Source organism: Notolabrus celidotus, chromosome 7 (genome assembly GCF_009762535.1).
Source record: "Notolabrus celidotus isolate fNotCel1 chromosome 7, fNotCel1.pri, whole genome shotgun sequence".
NCBI lineage: Eukaryota > Metazoa > Chordata > Actinopteri > Labriformes > Labridae > Notolabrus > Notolabrus celidotus.
The window spans coordinates 37,304,454-37,309,440 of NC_048278.1; positions in this window are offsets into that span (position 1 = coordinate 37,304,454).

A 4,987-nucleotide genomic window follows, 5' to 3' on the forward strand; every position below is an offset into this window, starting at 1 on the left:
GTTCCCATTGTGCAAAACCAGCATGCTTTTTAATGTATAATGAACTCTCCAGACTAAAGAGGCTTTATAAATAAACTCATTTTATCTTTCTTTTGTCGTGAGATCTGTTTTTGAAAAGCACAAAATGTTTCTGGGGCATGATTTGACTAAGTCGAAAATATAAATCCTTCAAAGTGGGGCGTACTTCTTGTGAGGATAAAGTTATGTGATGTGTAAAAAAATGCTTTCAGAGTTCAATATAAAATATTTATTGATTGAATTTGAATAAAATCAGATGTGGTTTCCAGATTTATAAGGAAGAGCTAATGATATAAATCCTTCAACCTGCATTCTTCCTTGTGGGCAGCAGGGGGAGACAAGTGGGAACAATAACAGCACTGGTCCTCAGAAACATGAAGACTTCTGCTGATGTTGAATCAAAGGCAGAATTAAATTTGACAAAACACCCAAAAATGATTCAGTCGTTCACTCTGGGTTGCACTTCAAATGAAACTTTGCAGAAACCAAAGAGAATAAAAGACTTCAATCCTCTGTGTGAAATATCAGCTCTCCTCACGTGACTGAAAGTCCTGAGGTGATCAGTGTCAGAAGCTGGAGAGGCAACAACACCTGTCCTTAAAATCTGTTGAGCTGTTTGGTTCACAGGGAGGGAATCCAGGCCAGGTCGGATGAGAGCACCTGTGAAGCTTAACGTTTTGTGTCCTGTACTGTAGGAACACGTACTCATTTGATTTTTAGAAATCATTTGGATCTCAATACAGAGTTTGGTGAGTTATCTACTCCAGACACATTTTTTGAAAACTATTTTTTTAATCTTGATGATTGACACCTTTTTTGGGGAATACATATAAAAATAAACATCTTAATAAAGTGAACAGTCACTCTTTAAATCAGTCATTAAGGCAATTAATTATGAGTACAAACACCAGTATAGAGAGGCTCATGACTTTACCATTACTCCCATTAATTCAAGCTTTTTTTATTTAATTCTCTTACTTCTTGAACACTCCTCATTGCGTCACCTTACGGGAACGTCCCAAAATGTAAATGCTTAAAGGTGACATATCACGCTTTTTTCATCAACATATGTTGGTCTAAGAGGTCCCCAAAACATGTCTTTAAAGTTTATGCTCAAAAAAACACTTTGAAATCAGATTCTGGTCTGCCTGAAAAACCCTCTTCTTCAGTCCTCTTCAGAACAGTCTGTTTTCTCTCTGACCACGCCCCCTCAGGAAGTGGGTGTGGCCTCGGCTGTCCGGCACGTTGATCTAATGTTTACATGTTGGCTGAATATACACGGCTGCTCAGAGATCGCGTTACTTCAACCTTCTGAATCTGATCCAGAATCTGATCCTGACGGAGAGGCGCCTGTAGCAGGACCTTTCTGAACGATTGGTCACAGATTTAGTGTTTCTTGTTGTTTTATTTATCAGTATGTCGACGTGTGTCTTGGTACACAGCTACGAACATGTAGCTATGTGGCTATGCTAACTAGCGCTAGCACTTATCCATGATGGATAAAAATCCTCCACTAGATCTTCAAATCTGCAGACGTGGGGAGTCAAACCGACCTCTGCCAGAAAGGCAGACTTTCTTTTTGCAGTTATTGGATAGGAAAGCTGCAAAAAGGACTGACACACTAGGATCCCCTCTCCTCTCTCTGCCTGTCTCTCACTTTAACTCTTCCTGTCCCATTAAAGTTACTAACCATAGACCTTTCTGGAGTCCCTGAGCTCCCTTGTCTCGTAGGTTCCTCTGGATCTCTGCTGTAGATTTCTTTTTTTGGGGTCTGTTATTCATTCTTTCTTTTCTTTCTTTCTTTTCTGTTCTTCTTTCTTTCATTCCTTTCATTCCTTCTATCTTTCTTTCTTTCATTACTTCTCTCTTTTCTTCCTCCTTCTTTTCTTTCTTTCTCTCTTTTTTCTTTCCATGTTTCTTCATCCTTTATGTGTCCTTTTCTCATCCCGTCCTTTCCTTCTGTCATTCCTTCCCCATTTCTTCTCCTCTTTTTCTTTCTTCTGGTCTCCCTCTCTTCTCTCTTTTCTTAGACCTTTCTGGAGTCCCTGAGCTCCCTTGTCTCGTAGGTTCCTCTGGATCTCTGCTGCTGTGGACGTGGTCCAGACTCCAGCTGCTACAACTACTACTATCCATCTCCCCACTATCATCTCTCTCTCTCTCTTCATCTCCCTCTATCCCTCTCTCCAACACGGTCTCAGCAGATGTGTGTCTAACATGAGTCTGGTCCTGCTGGAGGTTTCTGCCTGTTAAAGGAAGTTTGTCCTTGCCACTGTAACTTGCTAAATGCTGCAAAGTGCTCTGCTCATGGTGGATTAAGATGAGATCAGACTGAGTCCTGTCTGTAAGATGGGACTGGATCTGATCCGGTCTTGATGTTGGGTCTTTGTTAATAATAGAACATAGAGTCCGGTGTAGACCGGCTCTGTTTGGAAAGCGTCTTGAGATAACGTTTGTTGTGATTTGAGTGAATAGCCTCCGTACATGGGGCCCACTTGGACAACTAGGCCAACGGCGCCCCATCATTAAATTATGAGGTTAACACCTGGTCTATGGAGGGACTCAGGGTAAGACAGCCTCACCTGAACCATAACGATACACTAAGTATAAGAGGACGCTTGTGTGTGAATAAAACCACACGCTTAGTTCATGAAGTAGCTGACCTACAGGTGGCCCAGTGAACTAGATAAACCCTTGAATGTGGAGGAATCTGCTACTTCGGCCTGTTGGAGGTGTGATGCATCAGTGGTTAGAGAATCAGGCTCCATATGCTGCTCTAATCCAGTCCAGGTGGTCCTGTCGGCTCCTATTAGAGGAGGCTGTGACCTGACGCGCCCCCGCTTACCGGACTCTGAAACAGAGTGTGAAGCTGAGCAGAGTGGGGATATTTCTCCCTCCACAAACTCGCACAGAAATCAAAACACATCGGACAACCTGTCTGCAGAAAGTTATCACCTGTGAAGGATGCATTTCGTGCACGCAAGGCCTTCAAGGTCTGGCTAGTCTGGGTCAAAAGGATCAGGGCGGTGGTGAGACAATCAACGACACTTGATCCCATTAAGCTGACAACATGTCGTGTTTCACCTTCCAAGGGATCAAGAGCAGAAGTTGAAACAGCAGGCGAACACGAGTCAAGATTTAGATCTCGAACTCCTTCAAAATAAAACGCTGTTTTTAGATTTTCAGCCTTGTAAGGTTTTTTTTCCTGGATGAAATAATCGTGTACAACATTCAGTTATTACAAACTTTAATCAAGGCTTCTGAGCATCTTACATGTTCAGCAATGGCAATAAAAATAAGTCTAAATAAATAACTTACAAAGTACTAGTGACGTTGGGGTGCAAAGTGACATACAATCAAGGTTTAAATCTCCTTCAGCCTGTCAGACAGATTCCTTTCATTAACCCGACCCATACCTGGGTCTCATAACAATTCACTTATTCAGATTCAGATGATACAGGGGCTTTAATTCTGAGCTACGTCTGGAACTTCCACTTGTCTCGGACCGACGGCGTCTGGGAAGTGCAATGCAAATTTACAAAGGTTGAAACACTTTTACAAGCGACAGATTCAGATTTAAAAGGAATGAGACGGGGCGCTGGTGGCCTAGCGGTACAAGCACCCCACGTACAGAGGCTACAGTCCCCGTCGAAGGGGTTGCCGGTTCGATTCCCAGTCAGTCGACCATTTCCTGCATGTCTTCCCCCGCTCTCTGCTCCCCACATTTCCTGTCTCTCTTCAGCTGTCTTATAAAATAAAATAAATAAATAAATAAAGGCAAAAAGGCCCAAAAAAAAAGGAGTGAAACAAATACAGGAAGTGATTTGAAAGTGATCGAGTGAGGGGTTTGTTTCGCAGAGAAAAAACACGCTGTCCTTTCAAAATAAAAGCCTAACAAAGTTTGAAAAAGTAGTAATAATCCTGGATATTTTCTGTCCAAGATTATGAACAAATCTCAGTTTCCACCTGCTCATTTTTAATTCAGATTAATAGTGGACAACCTCATAAGGAAATCCAGCCAATCACAGCTTGATCTGATGTGTACATTTAAATTATCAGCCATTTGAAATTTGAAAACATGGTGATAATTCTGGATATCATCTTTTTTGTAATTATCTTTTTATTGAGATATCTTGTCATTATAACACTTTTCAATACATCTTAAAAACATGACATTTTCTTTCTTTTTTAGAAAAAAAAAAAATTTATTAAGTAGAAAAACCTTCAAATCAATTGATAAGATGGAGTGACTTATAATAGGATGATAATTCAGGATATTTTCAATCAGAGTTATGAACAAAATCCAACTTTCCACTAAATAATGTTCCACTCTTAAGCCTCGGGGCCCATTCTAGTCAATGCTCTAGGGTCCACAGGGAGCTTGCCCCCTTCGCCGCTCCACCAGCGATGCGCTTCAAGTCTATTTTTGACGGAGCCCGCGCCCCACACACGTCAATATGCACAGAAAAGAACGACATGGACAGGAAGTCAGGCACGAAGATCGCATGCAACATCTGGCTATCTCAAAATAAAACATCATATACAGACTCCGGACCGTTTAAAGATCGTATAGATCAGAAATACTCATCGATTATGGATGTAAGATACAAACAGCCACATATCTGTGATCCAGGTCGACTACAACAGGACTTTAAGATGATCACTGTATCAGAAGGTAACAGGACTTTAAGATGATCACTGTGTCAGAAGGTAACAGGACTTTAAGATGATCACTGTGTCAGAAGGTAACAGGACTTTAAGATGATCAGTGTGTCAGAAGGTAACAGGACTTTAAGATGATCACTGTGTCAGAAGGTAACAGGACTTTAAGATGATCACTGTGTCAGAAGGTAACAGGACTTTAAGATGATCAGTGTGTCAGAAGGTAACAGGACTTTAAGATGATCACTGTGTCAGAAGGTAACAGGACTTTAAGATGATCACTGTGTCAGAAGGTAACGGGACTTTAAGA